Below are 22,995 nucleotides of genomic sequence, written 5' to 3'. Positions count from 1 at the left end.
GTAAGTTGTTGATTAGGAGAAATAATCTGAATTAGTGCAGAAGGAGAGAAAAACTATGACAAATCACTAAGATAGTTTGTACCATGTAATAATATGCCAGTTACTAAGCAGAAATGCTGTCACATCTTGAGTGGTCAAAGGTTAAAAAAAAGTGGGGGTAGGAACACTGCTTGGACACGACTGTAGTTTGAAGACAAGTTAGAATCACTAAACATTGCTCTTTCAGTGTTAATTCTAGAGACAATTACAGCCATTTTGATAAATGGAAAACTTAAAGATTCTCATAAGTACTATAGGGCATGAAAACTAGTTCCTAGTAGGGGCAATAGGGTAGTGTTGAGATTTTATACCTAGGAAGAGTTTATTCCCTAAAGTACTAAGACTATAAAAGAATACCTCAACTCAAATTTATTTTCATTTTTAGTTTTTGGAATATACTGACGGTGCAATTTTAACTGGAATACTGTGAACTGAACTTTATAAGGACAAGACAAAGGTTTCAAATCTATGTATGAACCAAATGAAATTGTCATTTTTCTACATTAAATTCACGTGGTTCACCCTAAGACAACTTAGGGCCCAGTGTTTCTGAGAAGTTTTTTCCATTCTGTATCAGATTCTATCATGACCCTATTCTATCACATCTAAAGTACCCTGTATGCCCATTATTGAAATTCAACCTTACAAAGTCCTGGTTTTATAACAACTCATGTTTCATTTGTTAGTTTTCCCATTTTATAAGATATACCATTACTTGATTTTTTAAAAGTGCTGATGAAGTCAGTATTTACTGGAAAATCATTCACTCTATATTTCAGGTTATGCAGTGTTTTGGGAAGTGTTTCCATACAGCATGTAGGTTACCTGAACTCTTTGATCACACAAGCCTTCTACCACGTGTAGAGTGACTAGGACTGTTCCTCGCCCAGAAGCCGTGGTCTGTGAGTTCAGAGCTACTAGGTAAAGCACCTGATGGCTGGCAGAGCCTCTCTCAGGCAAGCGCTAGTTTCTGTGCAGAATCTGTCGATTATCCCTAGCATCTACCAAGGATTAGATCACCTAAGATCTCAACTGTTGGCTACTTATCACCCTGGCCGGCCTGACACTGCCAGCAAAAATAAAATCCAGGAGCCCTTCAGCAAAGTCTGGTCCCTTGTACACAGGTGCAGTCTGGTTTCGGAGGCAATTTAGTCTATTTTAAATGGGTTTGGCAGATGAGAGAACAATTTAATGTGAAACAAATTTTAAGAATACCAGTTTGTGGTTTAGGGAACTCTAGGATGCAGAAAGAACTAGGAAAGTGAAACAGAAATTAAGAGGAATCCAGAGTCAAATGAAAAGTGGTTAACATTCTTTAAAAAAGGCCCAGGTATGCAAAACAGAAAAAGAGACACAGAAATACAGAACAGACTTTTGAACTCTGTGGGAGAATGTGAGGGTGGGATGTTTCAAAAGAACAGCATGTATACTATCTATGGTGAAACAGATCACCAGCCCAGGTGGGATGCATGAGACAAGTGCTCGGGCCTGGTGCACTGGGAAGACCCAGAGGAGTCGGGTGGAGAGGGAGGTGGGAGGGGGGATCGGGATGGGGAATAAGTGTAAATCTATGGCTGATTCATATCAATGTATGACAAAACCCACTGAAATGTTGTGAAGTAATTAGCCTCCAACTAATAAAAAAATTAAAAAAAAAAAAAAAAAGAAATTACCAAACAAACAACACGTCATTTCTGTTTTTTCAAAAATACAGGAATAACATTGGTGCAAGATAAACTGCTAAGTTAGAAGCATAAAATGGATACAGGAAAGTAATCTTCATAAAAAAAAAAAAAAAAAAAAAAAAAGGCCCAGGTAAATGTGAAGGGAGCTAGTAATTTGAATATTAGAAAAATTCAGCGACAGCCTCAGAACCTAAGGTACTCAAGAATGTGTCCATATCTACTCAGATTGTTCTGACTTTTTCTTAAAACATCTATTCCTTCATCCTAGCATTCTCATTTCCAACCTTTACTTCTGGCTCCCCAGACGGTGGCCCTGTATTACCTCCCTGTGGGAACTGACCCTTCCAAGGGCAAAGGTTGAGTGTTCGGTCACCTCCCACTGGCCTCTCTCAGGATCATCTCAGCTTCACCCTCTGATTTTCTGCTAGTGCCAAATGTGGCAGTGCTTGATGCTGGTTACTACTGTGATCCACTTCCAAAGCCTTAGCAGGTTCCAGGAAGTACAGGATTTATATGGCTCACAGGCTAACTGGTCCCTGTGATCCCCTTTAATCAACTGCTTGGGCCCTCCTCAAGGTGCTTGTTCCCCATCTGCTGCACTCAGTCCCCTGACCTGCCCACAATTCTAGACGTATCACCTCAGGCTAAGCAGCAACCCCACGTGCAGACTCCACAACTTGTTTCACCTGGCGTTAGGAACAGATGCCTCACTCTTAAGGTAACCCCTCTCATCCAACGGAGGCAATTCCATCCCAAGGCTTAAAATCAAACTGCTATATCCACCCCCATCCCCTCCAGAACCTCACCAGTTTATTCCCTTCTGCTTCAAAATTGCATTCATCTTCCCAACATGAGGATAGGGCAGTTTGACCTTGCTTGGTCCTTTACATGTCCCAGTATTTCACAAGATGTGGTCTCTAGACCATCTTGCCTCTCATGGGCTGAAAACTTGTAAGAAATGAGGGGAATCCTGGAACAGATAAAGAAACATTAGTAGAAAGTCTGGTGAGATCCAAATGAAGTCTGGAGTTAATAGTAATATGATAATCTTGACTTCAGTTTAACAAAAGTGCTATGATAATATGTTAATATTAGGGCAAGATGTATATATTTTTGCAACTTCTGTGTAAACCTAAAATAATTCTAAAAGTTTAAACAAGCAAACAAAACAAAAAGAACCACTTCCTGGGCCCTAGACTAAAGGAATCTCAGTTCCTGGAGCGAAGCCAGGAAATCTACATTTCTAATAGGAACCCCCAATGATTCTTACACAGACACAAACTTGAAAACTAGTCTTTCAATTCTCTCCCATCCCATGCCTGAATGGCTGCTTCCTCCTCATTTTATTGATACTTACCTTAACCTGGTTTAATCCTTCAGGTCCTCTCAACTCTAAAATATAAATACTATCATTATCGCCCTTTCACAGATGAGAAAGTGCTAAGATGAGAGTACTAAAAGGTTAAGCCATCTGTCTAGGATCAAGCAGCCCATGATTGATGGAGCTGGAATCTGAGTCCCTCGTCAGTCTAGCTCCCAAATCTATGCATAGAACGCTTATACTGCCTCTCCTTCTGCTGGATGTGACCAATTAAAGAGCTGTGCAACTAAGCCACTAAAAATGCATTATGACCTACTTCTCTAGCCACCCAAGTCTAACAGGCCCCTTTTCTACTGGTGGGGAATAAGCAATGTCTTAGAAAGCATCAGGAAGATGTGTCAACTATGGAGACCTGTATGGGGAAGGCACAGTGGCTCTTCTACCAGGATCCAGCTCAGCTGCTGTATTTTCTATTCTCTCAAATGCCCTAATGTGTACCAGTCTAACAATGCTCATCTTACTTTGACACTACATTCTCTCAGGTTTGCTAAGCATCTGTCCATATTGTCAGGGAAGTGGCAACTTTAAATCAACTTACAATAGGTCCTCTGTACCCACAGATTCTGATCAGTGGATTCAATCACCATGGGTTGGAAATACTTGGGGAAAAAATTTAAGAAAGTTCCGAAAAACAAAACTTTAATTTGCTGCATACTACCAACCATTTGCATTATACTTAAAACAACTCCTTACTGAGGATTTGTATTAGACATTAGAAGTAATCTAGACATGATTTAAAGTATATGGGAGGATGCAGGGGGAAGACGGAAGGACTGTGTGTAGGTTATATGGAAATATTGCACCATTTTACATAAAGGACTTGAGCATCTGTGGATTTTGGTATTTGCAGGAGGGAAAGTTCCTGGAACCAGTACTCCACAAATATAGAGGGAGAATATATATCTCCTTATCTGGGCTCCTTGACTGGTGTTTAGACCTTAATGAAAGTGAAGGTGTTAGTTGCTCAGTCATGTCCAACTCTTTGTGACCCCATGGACTATAGCCCACCAGGCTCCTCTGTCCATGGAATTCTCCAGGCAAGAATACTGGAGTAGGTTGCCATTTCCTTCTCCAGGGGATCTTCCAGACCCAGGGATAGAACCCAGGTCTCCAGCATTGCAGGCACATAATTTACCGTCTCAGCCACCTGGGAGGCCTTCATACCAAGTTGTAAATTGAATGATCAAGTTTGGGGAGTTCATGACTGCCAAGCAGACACACAGAACAGCACCGCTTCCATCCAAATTGCTTCAGCAGTCTAGACAGAGCTGACAAAACAACACAATGTCAGGCAGTGCCTCTGCTCTTGTGTATTTCCCTTCTTCCAGTGAATCATAAAACAATCACAGGATTGGCAGGAGAAACCTAAGAAGTATATTCAAGTAAAACATGTTTTCATTAGTTCTGCTTCTGTGATTGGAGTTTGCTTAATTTCATTATCAACAAAAAGGTTGCCACTCATATCTGAAAAATCTGATAATTAAGTTAGAATCCACATAGCGCCTTCAGCCAGCACATGCTCATTCATGTCCAACTCTGTGAGATGCCGTGAACTGTAGCCCACCAGGCTCCTCTGTCCTTGGAATTTTTCAGGCAGGAATACTGGAGTGGTTTGCCATTTCCTACTCCAGGGAATCCCTTAGAAAGCAGTGTGTCTCTTTGTAAAAAGCATGAGGAGAAAAATACTTGTGTAGCATCTTTTTACTTACTTTACCATTGCTTTAATGCACTTTAAAATTTATCTATATTGGGAACAAAGAAACAAAAACAGACATTTCTTTGTTTTTCATAAATAGCTACTCTCCATATTTGATAAAAATCTCAAACCATTATTTTAGCTTCCCACAAATATAATACATACAGATTTTTTATCTGAAATAGTGTCAGCAAATTAAGTACCTTGAAACTAACATAACCACATGCAACTGCTGTTCTACTGACTTCCAGGAACAAAACAAAAAACTTTTTATCAAGATGCTCTGGATTTCCTTTTGTTAGTGTTAAGAGATTCAATATTATAATCATCTGCCAGTAATAATTTATAGATTTGAGTTGATTGTCTACAAATAAAATACCACTGGCATTGCTTTATGAGTTCTGGATTTGACATGACATCGACAATACCTCATGGGACAGGCAATACACATATGTGGAAATCAGAAAAAGTAGTGAATGCCCTGGGCTCAAACTACTGACTCGGTATGTGCCTCATTTGGCTCAGTAATAAATTCACCTGCACCAAACCCGTATCAAAAGTCAGTAAATCTCCCATATATAAAAATTATTTATATACACCCACAACACATACATACTATGCATACAGTTTTTAACAACATGAAGTAATATTGTCTTCAAATGATGTACCACAGACATTATCCTGGCTGAAATAAATCCTGTAATTGTCATCAAGCTGCTAGAAGCTTTTGAGAGTTCTGAGTCGGGTTACTTAGTTACTTTCATCCTGCCTACCCTTCACCCTGCTTTCATGTCCTGGTAGCTTTTTCTTTCAGAACCACCCTCCTCAACCCAGGCAGATTTCTTTCCCAGGATCACTTGATTGGACTTTGGAGGCAAGAAAGGGCACGCTGAGGGAGCAGGCAATTCTCAGCCACTGTACCTCACACCTGCCTAGATTTGTGATGTTCTCTGTCCTGTTGGCCCCATTCAGTGTTAGAAAGCAGTGATTCAAAGCTTTGTCCCTCCTACCCGCCTTGGTCTTTCTGTAGAGCACAAAAGTGAAAGAAGCCTCTTTAGCAGGGGTGGCAGTTCATTAAAATATACAACTACGTCTCCTAGCTCTGGGGTTCCCATTCTGTACTTGAGACTGCGGGTCACGGATGCTGTTACTAAGGTTCGGTGCGGGATCCATGAGGTTTTCTCCTGGCAGCCGGTGTCAGGATTAGTGCAGCCCTAGCCCAGGAGGAAAGGGCCTAATGAATACCAACTTGGAAACAGGGCTGCTGGCACATTATTTAAGCCTGTACATGCGCACAGTGACACACAACACACACATGGGCCCGTCGTTGGAAGCGACGGCAAGAAAGTATGACAAAGGTTTGCAAGGATAAACCAATAAGGCACCAAGAGAACTTTCTTCCAGTCAATTTAGACAGCTTCAGAATGTGAGGTTAATAATACATAGTAAAAAGACTTCCTAAGGCTCTTGTCAGCTGATTCACTGATAGGTCGCATATTAGTTCCTTCTAAATCTTCACCCTCCTATCTATGCTGAGAGACATTGCTTAAAATTGAACCACGAAAGGGACAGCCCAAAAGCTGTGTATGAGACTAAACTGGGCCTTAAATCCTCACTAAAATCAGAGCTAGCTGTAAAGAAGTTGCTAAACTACCTCACATCCTTTCATTTTATAATTGCTTTCATGAGTATGGATGGTCTGCCTAATGAAAATAAAAATCAGGAGAGAATTGAGTATGAGATGGAAACAGGGGGTGAGCATAAATAGATGGGTTTCTCTGCCTGGGTAGGGGGAGGGGTGGCTGATGCAAGACTTCAGGAAGCAGTGGGCTTAATCTTTGAGGGAAGGGAGAGCAGGGGTGAGAGAGAGACTGAAAACAGGCAACGCTAACAACTGGGATGAACCAAAAAACCTCCAGTGCATTACCTCTATTACTGCTCTTTGCCTTAGTATCCTTTCTCTTAACTGTCTTAAATTGTTTTTAAAGTAAATTGGTTGTTCTTTTTAGGTTTGGTATGTTGCCGAAATAAAAAAATAATTGTTTTAAAAGTAAGAATTAAATCACTTCAACCACATCCTCTCACAACTTTTAGATAAATTCTGCATCATCTTTACACTCTTCCACAAAAAAAAAAAAAAAAAAGGAAAAGGAACAACCCAAATTAGACACAATGACTGAAGGCAGCAGAATAATCTATGTATTTTCTGGGAAGAGGTCAAGGTGATCAGAAAAGGTCCTCATTTGAAAAACAGGAGAGGAACTGGCCCTCAGGCAGGGGATCTATTTCAAGGTTCTAAGCAGCTGCAGAAAAAGCAGACGAATTAGATGTGCAGAAAGTTCTGTAGCTCGGTGTACCAGGTTTTGTCAAATATACTGAAATTTAATTTTGATTTAGGTGAGTGTTTAAGAGCAGTGCATTTTTATAAACATGAACAGCCTTTGAAAGTTCATGAAGACTATTAACATCATGCTTCTTTCCATCAGCATAGTGCTTAAATCCATTGTGGAAAATACACACTTGTTTACTTAATATCCATAAAGTAAAAGCTGCCCTGGGCTTAAATCTTACTTTTCCAACTTTGGTATAAATGAAGTGCAAATCGTTATACTTGTCATTTTTCTAGAGAGGCCTTCCCAAATTTTAATTGCATTTGCCATTTTAGCTTCTTAAATCTAGTCCCCAGTATTTTACCGGAAAATGCACTGTCACTCCCTTCCCCAACTATAGCCTCACACTCTTCTTGAATGAATGGTTAAACAGATTAGAAAAGCAAACAGCATTTTTAATAGTAAAGTGTGTGTGTGTAGTGTGTGTACGTGTGTATTCAACAATACGCAGGCTTTCATATAAGAATGAGGGAATGGTTCAACAGATTAGAAAAGCAAACAGAATTCTCTAACAGTAAAGTTTGTGAGGGTGTGCTCACCAATATACAAGCTTTCTCAGAAGAGGAGGAAAAGAAAAATATATTGAGGTGGGGTGGGGAAAACGGCTTTCCTTTTGCTACACTGATTCACGTTTCAAAAGCTTAAGCAAGTGTGTTATGGGTCTCATTTGTTGTCAGAGGCTGCAGAGAGCAGTGTCTCGCTGCTTTTGAAATATCTGGCTGTAATCTAGTCCAATGTCCAGGGACAGTCATTTTCCCTCATTGCTGCCAATGTTTGTTCACAGGTAGCCAGCCTCCCTTTCAAGCCCCTCATTCAAGGATGGGTGTGGTTTCTAATCACAGCTCTCCAGGAGAGGAGGAATAAGAAAAGCAAAAGGACTGTTTAACATGATAAAGGAGGTGGGATGGGGGAGGAGCAGATAAGAGAAGTGTTGGAAATTTACTTAATTACAGGAGGTATATCCAGTTTAGTCCTTAAATGTAAAAAGGAGACCCCTTCAGCTCTATCACTAAGTACTTTCAGAAGAAGGAAGTGGGCTCATTTTTACCAAAATATAACACAAGTTTTTTGTTGGTTTTTTTTTAAGTAAGATCACTAGAGTCTATTAAGAACCACCCACTCCTCCAGCACAAAGCTGCCATCTTAACAGTCTGGAATTGAAGTTCAACCAATCGCCATCCCTTAGGTTAGCACTATTCCAAACATTTATTCTGGACACTTACAATGCTACCTCTAAGTCATTCAAGCAAAGCTGGCACTGTTAAGAATGAGAATGATTACAAGGACTACAGAAAAGAAACTCAAGCTTGCTAAACAAAGCTAGGACGCACACAGAAACTCTCAACATTTCCTAACCTTGTCACTTTCTGGAGGTGTAAACCCATTATGCTCCCCCTCCTCAGTATGACTTAGGGTGTCCCCAAAGTTAGGGAAAGGGCCAAGCAGCTCATCTTAAAGCATCTGGGACACTTTAAGCAGTGGAAGGAGAAGTAAGCTGGAGAAGCCCACGAGAAACTTCCCACTCACAGCAACCTAAACTTTCACTGTTCACATTATTTTTAAAGACACAAGTATAGGAAATACATTTTCCCAATTGAGACCACACAGTTCACAGAACCCTGAACCAAGTGGACCTTCATTATAATGCCAACCTCAGGATTGTAACCGCCCCCCCAAAGCAAAGGTAAGTTTTGTTGCCAAAATGCAACAAAGTTAAAAATTAAGAAAACGACATATAAATTAAAAACATGGTTCCCCTCAAAAAGGCAGGAAGATAGAGCAGACGTCAGCTGAGCCCCTCTGAGAAGTCCTGGGACAGGTGCCCCCCTGGAAACAGCCCCTTCCCCTCCTCTCCCAAGTTGCCCCAGGAGCGGGCGTCAGCACCATTAAGGTAAAACGAAAGTGACCTTGGCAAAGCTACCAACGGAAAACAACCTAGCTCCCTCAACTCCCGCCCGGCTCCTGGTCCCTTGTCCGCCTCCTCCTACACGTGCGACAGGGACACCTACTTGTGGTAGGTGGCGGCGGCGGCGGCTGGGCCGGGGGGCCCGGTCCTGCCCGTGAGCGCAGCGCTTGCCTCAGCGTGGTCCCCCACGGCCGTGGTGCCGCACGTGTCGTGGCGGTCACCGGCGTGATCGGTGGCTCGGGCGCTGCTGTCATCATGGGTGTCGTGAGTGGAGGGGGCTGAGCTGGGGGTGACGGTCCTCGCCTCCGGGCAGGGTGAGGGAGTGGCAGGCTCTCTGGTCTTCTCCTTGACTCCTGGTTCTCCTGCTGCTGAATGGTATCCCAAAGCCAGTCAGGAATAAGCATGGACACTTCAGGGCTGGCGGGAGGCATGTGTTCTTGGCTGCTGAGGTCGGAGGAAATGGCCGGCCTCACAATGATGGTGCGGGCCCCCACCTTGGGTTCGTTGGTGTCACTGCCACTGCTTGTAAGCCAGCCCTGGATCTGGTCCCTCCACCAGCCCAGTATCATCCCCACTGTCACCCCAGGGTGCTCTTCACAGATTCTATATCTGTATCATCTCCATCTATTCTACATCTACATCTATATGAACTACATCTATTCTATGTCTCTATTATTTCCATCTATTCTATATCTATATCAACTACACTTATTCTACTGTTAGCACACATTCCTGTGCATGCACACTGGGGTCAAACAAACTGAAACATCAGAGTTTGAAGCAGAGAAAGGTTTATTGCAGGGCTATGCAAGGAGACAGGTGGCTCACACCCTAAAAGCCCAAACTCCCTTAAGAGTTTAGCAAAGCACTTTTAAAAGCCAGGTGAGGGGGGAGGGGTGAGCTGGTATACAATTCTCTGATTTGGGGAGGGAACAGGGTGGTGTCACATTATCAGTCCTTAGGCTCCAGGAGGCCTGAGGATGTGTGCTTTTAGTTGTCAAGTAATTAGTGTCTTCTATTCTGTGGAGCCATGAAATTAAAAGATGTTTACTCCTTAGAAGGAAAGTTATGACCAACCTAGATAGCATATTAAAAAGCAGAGACATTACTTTGCCAACAAAGGTCCATCTAGTCAAGGCTATGATTTTACCAGTGGTCATGTATGGATGTGAGAATTGGACTGTGAAGAAAGCTGAGCGCTGAAAAATTGCTTTTGAACTGTGGTGCTGGAGAAGACTCTTGAGAGTCCCTTGGACTGTAAGGAGATTGAACCAGTCCATCCTAAAGGAAATCAGTCCTGGGTGTTCATTGGAAGGACTGATGCTGAAGCTGAAACTCCAATACTTTGGCCACCTCATGCGAAGAGTTGACTCATTGGAAAAGACCCTGATCCTGGGAGGGATTGGGGGCAGGAAGAGAAGGGGACGACAGAAGATGAGATGGCCGGATGGCATCACCGACTCAACAGGCATGAGTTTGAGTCAACTCCGGGAGTCGGTGATAGACAGGGAGGCCTGGCGTGCTGTGATTCATGGAGTCACAAAGAGTCAGACACGACTGAGCGACTGAACTGAACTGCACTGAATCTGTGGAGGGATTTTCACATCTGCAAAACAACTCGGGAAATGTGCATCAAATCTAGGTACTTTAGAGAGAAGCATACGGCATCGAGGAAGGCTTGTCTGAAAAAGCCCCCTAGAATCCTACTCAGTTGCACTATATCTATACCATCTATTAATAAGTCTATTCTACATCTATATCATCTATGTCATGGTCTGTGTGCGGGTTGGAAAAGGATTTCCAGACATGAGACAGAATGAGAGGGAAATAAAGTTTATTAGAGTGGAAGAGGCTGTTAGAACAGCTGGCCAGCCCAAGAGAGAAGGGATGTTGAAAAGGGGTCCTTAGCTCACTTTTATACCCAGGGTACAATGAGTGTGATAGGGGACTTGCGGGTCACTTGCTGATTGGACTAGGCACATATATGGTGTGGGAGGAAGAGTAAGGCAAATACCTTCTCACTATTGGGTAGGAGGGAGACAGGTTATACTTCTCAGGAGAACCTGAAATCCATTAATAGTTACAATGTGGGGGAAGGAAGGACAATAAGGGTCTGGTTTTCTGTTCCTGAATTCCAGGACCCTCCTTGGTTTCATCTGCTCATTCGTCCTTGGGTCACCACATTCCTCCCTCTCTTTACTTTTAGGACCAAATTTTTGGCCCCTGTTGATACTCTGCTCACATCTAACTATCTACCTATTTTCCTTTTCAAGCATTTGGGAACCCAGTCTCAAAGGAAAAGAGGCGATGACCACTCTGGTTTCTTCAGGCTGTAGGGGCATACTGGGGCTCTGGGTTTCAGTTCCCTTTGCCTGCTCTCTGTCAGGGTGCATTTATGGAGGGAGATGAGAGTCCATGGAATAATAAAGTGGCTTGTTTCAGCATTGTCTAGGTGTTGGTCGGGAATATTCTTGTCAAACTATCACTCGGAGATTTTTTGTTTTCTAGAAGAAATCAGCTTAATGAGAAATTTAAAGATATATGGCCTAAAGACTAATAGAAGTAGAAAAGATTCTGAGGAGCTAGCCAGGAGAACCAGGACTAGACTTTGGTTTGTGACATTAGTGTTTTTCCAGGTAAGAGAAGATGCAAGAATTTGGGCTCATAAAAACCTTTACCTGAAAGCATCTGACCCTCTGAAGGCCAGTTCTTTTGGGTTTTTCCCAGAGCACAGAGTGCCTTATTTCTGATCTCCACCCTGAATTTCTTTCAAGGGGTGTTGAAGGTCAACAGCTTGCAATGGTCATGATGTAATCTTTGTAGAGATAGCTGGCAAGCACCAATTTCCAGTCAGCAGGATCCCTTCATAGTCACATATTTGACCATGTTTGGGGGGCATTTCATGGCCATTGTGTCCCACGGTGCTGGGAAGGCTCATTCCCAGGTCTTGGGAAGATCCCATTGAGAGGCCACTCAGTGTGCTGTTATTGGACCAGACCTTGAGAGTAGCAAAAGTCTCTGGACCATACCTGTCTTACTAGCCTCTTGGTCCAGGAAAGTATTCCCTCTTGTTGCTTCTTCCCAATTCTAGAGTTACATTATTACAATCATTGATCTCATATGAAACTGCATATCAGCATTTTATCACAGGCTCAGGCACACATTTAGTAACATAAGAAACAGTTCTGAAACAAGTGACACAGAAAATAATATAGCTAGCAGGTATTAGTAAGGTCATAAGCAAGAATTTTGGAGAAGGAAATGGCAACCCACTCCAGTATTCTTGCCTGGAAAATCCCATGGACGGAGAAGCCTGGTAGGCTACAGTCCATGGGGTCATAGAGTCGGACACGACTGAGCGACTTCACTTTAAGCAAGAATTTAAGTCAAGAACTTTCATTAGGTATAGCCCAGTATACCCCAGGTCATCTGACTTAGTTAAATGACTATAGCCATGTGTTAATCTCCTGGTGTACATCATGGAGCCTCTGACCTTTATCCAAAGATTAGTCGTTGAGATAAGCTTTAGAAACAAACTTAGAATGTCCTTTCTAATAACTTAATTAATTAAACCTTTTAGCAATATAACATAACAACAAGGAACTATCTCAGAAATGAATCGTACTAAACCAGGCCTTAATTAGCAAAACTAGAACTTAATATTAAGTGAAATATAATTTTTTGTCATTGTGAGGACATTAACCCTGTAGCCAGGGAAGGCTTTAACTCATCAAATGAAAATGAGGTTTGTCAGGGAGCAAGGAAAGCCAAGCGGCCACCTTGGATTTCCCACAGCCCTGACTCTTTGATTTACAGCTATTGTTCACCTATTTCTAATTCCCCGATTTAGGAGTAGACTGTTGCCATGTTTTAAGGACATCAGGATAGCAAAGGTCTAACAGTGAGGACTTATTTTTTGTAGAAGCAGAATGAGCTTTGCCTATATGTACCATAATCTTAAATAATACTTATTTACTTTATCAAAGTAACAAAAGATTTTAAAAACAAATATAAATCACTTAAAGGCAAAGAAATTCATAATCCATTAACAAAAGTTTCATTCTAAGAAAACTTTGTTCTCTTAACAAAGAGAGTAGAATAAATTCCAGTCTGTTACCAGTTTACCAGATAAGAAACAAAGAAAATTTGTTTATTGGTTAATCTTAGATAAGTCTTTTCCATAAATCTTGAAGTAGCAGTATTCTTGCAGTTATCAGAGTGAAACCATAGAAGGCATGTTTAAAATCTGATTAAATTCCAATTGACAAAATAGCCTGGTCATTGCTGTGAGATGTAACACTTCAATATGCTAACTAGCATTATAGTTAACCACATTTTCTCAGGGTATATCAGATCTATATGAATTCCATATAACTTTAGGATATCTATATTAATAACATCAACCATTCAGTATAACCTGAGAAGATTTGTCACCCCTTCAATAGTACTTCCCATGTACTTTAACATGTCCAATGAACCCAGGTAGTTTAATAGCTCCTTGGGATGTCTCAGGGGCCCTCTGAAGCATCCCAAAGTTAGCTAGAAGTTAAGTTATTTAAGAAGTTTTGTCGATAAATATCAAAAGGGTTTATAACAGTCAGATAGAATCATATAGATCACTGTAAAACAATATATTCATTTAACCAAAGTATTAAGGAAGATTTCAAAGGTAAACATAGAACATATCACTTCAGAGGTAAAGAAACTTAAAATCTATTATCAAAGGCAGTTCAACATCTCAAGAAAACTTGTATTTATGCAAAAAACTCTTCCCTTGGGGTCCACTTTCCATAAAATCTTCTTATCACTATCTGTACCCATTACTTTCCTCACCCATCCTGAAACAGCCACCTATAAGTCAGACCTACTCATGTTTCCATTTATAAAATGTAATTTCATTCCTCATACCTTCTTTACTGAAAACACACATCCTACCTTCCTCAAGCAACCAAGAAGTGACTTTTATATTAGCATTCTATAGATTGGTGAACATAGACAATTTCTAAAAAAAAAAATTCTATAGAACATCTCAGGATGCCATCAAACATTATTCATTAATAGTCCAAAATCTCTAGTTTCTCTGTAAGAGGAAGTTAGTATTCAGTAATGAATGTTTCAGAATCTTATTTTATTTGGAAATGACCTATCTATTCAATAAACTTCTGTTACTTAGTTTAGCACAACCCTAGAAATTCAGGTTACCAAAATCTAGAGAGACTGTTTTAGACAGACATTTCTAAAGTATGGTTATTCTTAACAGAGTTTATCTAAAAGCTCATATCTCATTTACATATTTTTTGGAAGTTTCTTCTCTTGAGGTTCTTTCCTTGTGGATAAACTTGTAATAGATAATAACAATATAATAACACATAACTTATAATAAACCTAGGGACAGTGAAAATAGTATGCTTAATGTTAATAACTCTTGGACATGCCTATATTAGGTTAACAAGCAAACATTAATACTAGATATCTAATACTGAATATTTCCCAGTTCATGTGAATCTTAAATTCATTTAGGTTAATTTCTCTTGTATTTAGAATTATCTCACTTGTAAGTGCTTACTTTTCTTTAGGCCAATTTAGAACTCATTTACAACTTCAGCAATATTATCAAAAAAACAAAACACAAAAGACACACACTGAGACATGCATAAATCCAGACAGACAGACAGAGATCTCAGTTTTCTGCGAGATCTCATAATTTTCTGCTTGAGCTTTAAAATATCACTTTGACACCACCTCCCCGCCCCCCACCCTCTTTTTTGGCTTGCAGTTCTAATTTGGCCAAGGTTGAGGTCTCAAAGTTGGTTGTGTGTTTCAAGGACATGGAAGGGGTTAACTTCAAGCTTTTCCCTAGGCAGGCCTTTTGACAAGCTAGTTTTTTTTTAATTGCATATGCAAAAAGAATTGGTCTTGCAATTTCCAAGAAAAAAAATTTTCATTTTAACCAGATTTCTCCAGAGTCTAAAGAATATCATGGCCATCCTGTGTCAAAAAGTCATCTTTCCTTTCTGTAGTCATAGTTCTATAGCTAAAATATAGACCAAATAGTGCTCAAACTGACTCTGATATCAGGCGATATCAGCTGATAAAAATCTCTGGTGGGAAGGGAGGTCTTCGTCACATCAGAAGAATCTGAAGGGTTAAGGGAGTTGCAGGAGTGGGGGAAGCTTGGTATTTCTCTACCCTGAGAAACAGAAGTAGTTAGAAGGGAATTCTTTAGGATGTTCAGGAGTGGGGAAAGCTTGGTTCCCTCCACACCCGTGAGATGAGTGTAGTTAGAACATTCTTTAGAATGTCAGGAGAGGTTTTAATCCTTCAGGCTTTTGAATATAGGAGAAAGACTTGGACCAAAGGGAACCTCAGAATCCTTTCCTAGAAATCATGCGGATATGAAAGGTCGAGTAGGGGTCGCCTAGGAAATCTGGTGGAGAGAGTCAGAGGGGGACGGGAGATAAGGAGGCAACAGACAGACACGTGAGGCATGAGTCCTGAAATCCGAATTCCGACTGAGGGCCATGAAGGACTGAATGTGAGGAGATTCTGGGTCGTTTCCCTGCTCTTGGCAAGAGCTAGTGTGCCATTCAGAGGCCATTTTGGGGGCGTCCCCCAGTTTGTATTGAGGCCAGACCTTTCACAAGGTCAGAATTTTCCCGTCTCTGAGAATGTAGCCAGGGGGTGAGTCTGAGAGGGCTCCCAGGACACCCAGAACCCACTCTTAGCCTACCTGCCATAGAACGTGGGTCCTGAGAGTCACCGGCTGACAGAAAGGCGTCCCTTTGTCCCAGGGATCTCTCTGTGCCACTAACGGCATAAAAATGGCTGCCCTTCCCCACAGCCGTGTCCGACAGTGAGAGGCGACCCCCGAGAGCCGTGCAGCTAGGGCACCGTGTGACCCGGGCAGAGAAAGACAGCTTCCCGGGAGCAACAGGGTGACGCACGGCTGGGAGACTCCCTGAAACGCGGAGGGCACTCTTGGCATGGCCCAGAGGCAACACCGAGGCTCCTGTAACCGAATCCGGACTGAAAGGGAAAGAAGGGAGAGTGACAGGGAAGAAGGCTGAGGAATCTGCCTTCCGAGCCTCCTGGGGAGGCGGTGACCAGGGGACAGTGGGCTCTGCTTTGCGTTAACCACTGTGAGCCTGACACGGTGCATGGAAGTTGTCTTGCTGTGGGCGGAGGCCCTTGTGGCCTGATCTGTTCCGTGTGCCCCTTATCCTCACACGGGAGTCTTCATGTGGCTTTTAAGTGCCTAACCTGTGCTCACACGATATTGGTTGGCCTAGTCCTCAGTTGGAAAGAAGACAAAGGAAAGACCCTCACCCGTTCTGGCGGCAGCTACTGGGGCGCAGCGGGCAGCGGGCCCTTTGGAACACACCAGAGGATAACCCTGGCCAGAGTGCCTCAGTTGCTCCACAGCACTTGTGTGTTCGCAGAGGGTCCCTTTGAGAAAGGAGAATTGAGGCAGTGGGGAAGAGACCCCAAGTCCCCATACAGGCCCCAAAAAGGTCGTGGTCCGGGCAGTAGTAGGAAAAGAATTTCCAGACATGAGACAGAATGAGAGGGAAATACAGTTTATTAGAGTGGGAGGCGCTGTTAGAACAGCTGGCCAGCTCAAGAGAGAAGGGACGTTGAACAGGGGTCCTTAGTCCACTTTTATACCCAGGGTACAAGGAGTGGGATAGGGGTCTTGCGGGTCATTTGCTGATTGGATAAGGCACATGTAGTGGGTGGGGGGAAGAGTAGGGCAAATACCTTCTCCCTGTGGGGTAGGAGGGGAGACAGGTTACACTGCCCAGGAGGACCTGAAATCCATTAATAGTTACAACATGGGGGAGGGAAGGACAATAAGGGTCTGGCTTTTCTGTTCCTGCATTCCAAGCCCCTCCTTGGTTTCATCTGCTATTTCAATCTTGAGTCACCACAGTTCCCACTCTGGCTACCAATTGCATTGAGATTGTTTTCCTCTAGGGAGAAGGACTATTACTTATTGACCACCTGCTATTAGACTAGCTTGTTCTATCTTGTGTATTGCCTCAACCTTCACATCTTTTGGAGGTGGACATAATGGTCCTTTATAGATGGGGAAATTGAGGCTCAGAGAAATGAAGAAATTGAGAGAACTCAACCGTAGAAATGAGAGTGTGACAGACTGTATCAGATAATTAAGGATATGATTTTGTTCAGGCTATTGCAACAAGGACAACATTCATTAATGAAGAGCATCTCATAAAAAGGAAGAGAACCTGGGTTTTGTAGAGCAGATAAATAAGGAAGTAATCTACAAGTCTTATGGAAGTCAGGAGAAAGGATGGGAATGGATCTTGGAGTATACAAAGGAAGGATTAGGGGGAAGGTTTCTTTTTTGTTTGGTTGGTTGGTTTTGGATTTTTGACTTTTGGCATTCATTTTTACTTTACTTTTTGAAGTATAGTTGGTTTACAGTGCTGTGTTATTTTCTGGTGTACAGCAAAGTTATACACACACACACATATGCACAACTAATTTTCTTTTCAAATTCTTTTCCATTATAGGCTATCACAAGGTGTTGAATATAGTTCCCTATGCTACACAGTAGGACCTTGTTTATTTTATATACAGTAGTGTAGGGATTTCTTAACTGTTGCAACTTTCTGAGAGCACAAGTTTCAGAAAATAATTCAACATTGTCAGAACCCCTTTTTTCCAGACAAGCATCATTCATTGCTGAACAACTCAGAGGTAATTATAAGCCTCTTGAGAGGGCAAGGTAGAATCTAAGAAATAGTCTCCCAGGTGTTGCAGGAAGGTAGTTGTTAGAGAAAACACTGACTGAAACTGCCTATCCTGGCCAGCCACCACAGTAACAATTTGTGTGAGTTATTTGATGACAAGTGATCCTGGTAAGGAACATGAAACTAACAAGCCACCAACAATGATTAATAGAAGAACTTGGGAAAGTCAAAAGGAGGTGCCAATTCATTTCCAAGTGTTAGACAAGAATCCACTCTCAGGGTCCCTCTTCCTGCAATGCAAGCATTCTTGTTAATGCCATTCATGTAAGACCAGGTGAACCATCTGTTGAGAAGTGGTAGCGAAGATCAGTCGTTTTAGGGTTCTGGAGATCAGGCATCTTGAAAGAGGGATACCTAAAGTTAGAAAGGTAAATATTAGCACTGAATGTTGTATTAAGGTAAAGAGCCAGAAGCTGAATTCTAAGGGCAGCTAGTCCAATGGACTCCAAGAGGTTGGAGAAGGTTGTTCGGCAGTACTCGATTTCTTAAAGTTCTCCAGTTGGGACGTTGTTGTTCTTGGTGATGTTGTCCACTGTCTTGGTTACATCTTGTAAAAGAGCATGTATGACCTGAACTTTTCACTGCACTCACTTAGTGATCCAAACACAGCTTGTACAGGGAGAATTCTGCTGCAGTGGTGAGCCCTTGGAAGTTTATGGCAAGTTGCTGGGCTTCAGCTTGCAGGGCCTCTTCAGATCTTGGGAAATAGCACCAGCTACAAGGCAATCTAGTATCCTAATAGGGATCTAGGCAGTCAGATTTCAGTTCTAGAAGTTATCAGATTTAAAGTAAAGAAATAAAGTTGCAACAAAGTTAAATTTTTTTTAAATACTGAAAATATGACTAATACTACACTGATGTTATCTAATATAAGGCAATGAAGAACCAGGAATCTGATAAATAGAAACATACTGTAGAAAGCAAGGGCACCGACAGATCTCTAGGAACTTCCTCTATGACATACAATTTAAAATGTTTGTATTAATAATATCACCCATACAAATTTACCTAGGGAAGGCTAAGCATCTCTTTTGATTTGACAACTCTTTGCTTTTCATCAATAGTAACATAGGAAATAAATTTGATTATTTCTAGCACCTCTCTTTTGATAAGGTGAAAGAACAAATTCTCTGTGAGTTTCTAGGGGCCCTCTGGGAAATCTCAAAGGCAGTTTTAGGTGTAAAGATATCATTTATAACTGTATTTTGGAAATACAAAACTCAAAAGTTGTTAGGAAATTTGAACATCTAAGATAGAATTGCATCATGAGTGCCTGAGACATTTTGCTTCTTGTTTCAAAGTGACAATGGAACATCCAAAAATAAACACCGAAGGTAACGTGCTTTTTCCTAAGTGATAAGCTTTTATTTTCTTAAATCTTCAAAGATACATTAAAACCAACATTAAACCATAGAGGGTTATTCTGTTAAGACACAAAATCTTTGTGAACTAAAACATTATGCAGAAGGCAAAGAATAATATTTTAAAACTTCATGCTAAATGGACAGAAAATTTTGCCGTTTTAACAGAGATAAAAACAATCTCAATTTTGCATCAGCATAATATTTGACACTCGGGCTTCTCTGGTGGCTTGGATGGTGTAGAATCTGCCTTCAATGCAGGATACTGAGGTTTGATCCCTGATCCAGGAAGATCAGGATCCCTTCTCCTGATCCTGGAGAAGGAAATGGCAACCGCCTCCAGTATTCTGGAAATCCCAGGGACAGAGGAGCCTGGCACTTTACAGTCCTTGGGGTTGCAAGAGTCAAACATGACTTAGTAACTAAACCACTACCACCAATATTTGACACTAAAAGCCCTTTTTGAAATCTTATAAGAAACCTATCAAAGTTGAGATAGCACTGACCACAACAAATAAAATTTCCTTTTCACAAATTTTCTATTAGGTTTTACATCCATTTAGGTTTGGCCTTCCTCTTTTCTCTTTCTCATTCTGCAGCAACCAGTGATAGCTTAGAACCAAACCACTCTCTTGCTTCATTAACAAAAGCACATCCTACCTACCTTGCATATGGAGTTAGTCCTCTCTGGCATCTCCTTCACATATATTGATTATAACTTTTAACCACAGCAACTTCTATTCCAGAGGGAAAATTAAGAGGCTGATAACTGAACAATCTGCCACACACCAGCATTTTGCAGCACATTAGCAGAGCTCACAACTTCCTGTAACCATACATGTCCCTTACAATACAGTGTCTCAAAGTGGCAAAAATTGAACATGCTCATTAACAACCCAAAGTAGAAAACCTCTCTGCAGTGTATAAAAATAAGAGGCAAGTGTATTCAAACTTTAAATTATGATTAGTAATTAATGTTTTAGTACTCTATCTTACTTGGAGGTGATGTATGTAAACTCAATTTAGTAGAAGTCTAAAGTTTTAGATCACCTAATATTCTGGGAAATTACCTTCAAGCTTACATATTACAAAAGATAATTACTGTTGAAATAAAGTTTTCAGAATAGTGATTCAATTTGGGAAAATATAAATGTATGTCTTTCATAACCTTAAGCATTAAGTAAAAGTAATGTTAATTATCTAATAAGTGAACACGTGTATGTTTAGAAAACCCATAAAGTACAACAAAATATATGCTATTTTTATACTTACTGTCAATAACTCAGAAAAACAGCTGTTTTTATTAAACCAAAATTATACAAGTCTTCTTTGTGAAAGATTTACCTAAATTATGTTAACTTGAATTCTTAAATCATTTCTGAGTTCATTTACATAGGAATATCTCTTTTTCACATTGAAAATATTTGGGGCTTAATTTCCTTAATTTCTTGGAATTTTAGGAATATTCCATTTACATAAGCACTTATTTACCTCTAAGGTAATCAGAATAGAGCTCCTATAAAGAGATTTATAATCTAATTTAGTAATACAATTCAGAAACAGGAAAACATTACACAGTCACACAAAGGAAAGGTGAAGGTCTTTCTGAATCATATATATATAAACACACAAACACATACAGAGAGAAATAGCTTCAAGTTTAAAATGTCAGCTATGGATCAAGCATAAAAACAGAAATACAAGACTCGCTGGTCTGTATCAAGGAATTTTTCCCATACAAATTCTTAGTTAATTCAAATTCAAAACAAACAAAAGACAAACAGGAAAGACTAACAATTCTGATTCTGTGCTATCTTCCATCCAATAGAGAAAAGAACTTTTTCATGATGTTACATCTGTTACATTTACATTAGTCTATTTACAGAGAACACCAATTTGTCAGACAATAAAACCAAGAAAAGCCAGGACTGGAAGTCGAGTGAGTACGCAGAATCAGCACCAAATCCTTACTCAGCTATTAACAGGCAAGAGCCCAGAATACCAGCCAGGAGTCAGGGGCACCATGGGGGTCCCAAGTTAGAAGTCAAGGAGGGAGCACAGCTGACTCTGAGAAGCTTCAGTATGTAGATAGAGTAAATGTGAATTCAAAGATGAGGTCCAATCTTGTTTAAGTCACAGCACCGAAACTGTGAAAGACAAAATGCATTGGACAATTAAGGATATGATTTTACTTATACTATTGCAATAAGGAAAATGGTAATTAATGAGGAATGTCTCACAGAAAAATAAGGGGACCTGGGATTTATAGAGGCAGGTAAGCAAACAACTTATTAGGAGTCTCATGGGAGTCCTGGATAAGGATGGAGACAGATCTTATCTCAGAATATACAAGGACCTCCTTTGTTGTTAGCAAGTCCAGGAACACAAAAGCTTCCAGGAGTGCAGGGCTCATATAAAATGCAACACTGTCCAAAGATTTGTTCTTTCAAAGATGAACTCCTGGACTTCCCTGGTGGTCCAGTGGTTGAGAATCCACCTGTCAATGCAGGGGACACAGATGCCATTCCTGGTCAGAGAAGTTTCCACATGCTGCGGGGCAACAAAGCCCCTGCACCACAACTACTCAACCCACATTCTAGAGCCCGCAAGTCACAACTGCTGCAGAGCCTGTGCTTGACGGCTAGAGAAGCCACTGCAGTGAGAAACACTCTTGCCACAACCAGAGGGTAGCCCCAACTCGCTACAGCTAGAGAAAGCCCGTGAGTAGCAACAAAGACCCCATAGCCAAAAAGTGAAGAAAAAAAAAAAAAATGAAACAGTTTTCAGGCCTTTTACTACATTCCTTTATATTTCCTGGTTTTGGTTGCCGGCAGATAGAAGGTGCATAGTAAATGCTTGCTGAGCTAACTTTAACAGAATATGATGATGAGGGCTCTGCCTGCCAGAGGGGACTTGGAGAGAAAGGTGCTGTGCTGCCCAAGGAGGGGACTCAGGTCAGTCTGTGAATGTCAGCAAGGAGTAAATCCATGATGGAAGTGGACACTTTTCAAAGGTTCATCTCTGCTACAGGGAAAGTTCAATAATTTTTTGGAGACTCATTTTTTTCTCCCTAAAATGGAAATGCAACATATTTCATAGATGTCTCTGAAACTTCAGCCACATAATAACACTAAAATGCCTGCCATATGTTAGGCACTCGGTGTTTCTTTCCTTCTCCCCAGTCATCCCCATGCTGTTTACAGAGCACATTTTTTTTTTTTTTTTTATAATTAGGTTATAGCTCAATCTACAGTACTGGGATACTCTCTCACACCACACTGCAAACTCTCTCTAGGCAATGAATATAGGTATACACCTTTGAATCATCTTTGTACATCAAGCAGAACAAGTGCCTTGTGAAAGCCAAGTTTATTGCTCTTAGATAGGCATAGGCTGAGATGCTACCAAAGAGCCTGTAAAAGAAAGTGACTTGAATAAGACAAGTTTATCTCTTTGTCAGGAATTAATCTAGAGGGTAGCAATCCAGGATGATGGAATGGTTCCATGTGACTTCAGAGATCCCATTCCTGCTGTGTGTGGTTTTGTGTTAATATAGACTCCTAAAGGAGAGTCAGCAAACTGAAGTTCGTGAGCAGACCACCTGTTTTTCAAAATGAATTTTATGTAAACACAGCCATGCCTACTTGACTTCACACTGTCACAGCTGCTTCCGTGACAACAGCTGCTTTTCTATCAACAGCAGAGATGAAGAGCATGTGTGGAGACCGTAAGGCCCACAAGCCCAAACTGTCTGTCCCTC

The sequence above is a fragment of the Cervus elaphus genome, unplaced genomic scaffold (genome assembly GCF_910594005.1).
Source record: "Cervus elaphus unplaced genomic scaffold, mCerEla1.1, whole genome shotgun sequence".
NCBI classification, from domain to species: domain Eukaryota; kingdom Metazoa; phylum Chordata; class Mammalia; order Artiodactyla; family Cervidae; genus Cervus; species Cervus elaphus.
The sequence above is the reverse complement of the archived record's forward strand: the minus strand, read 5'-3'. Positions refer to the sequence as shown.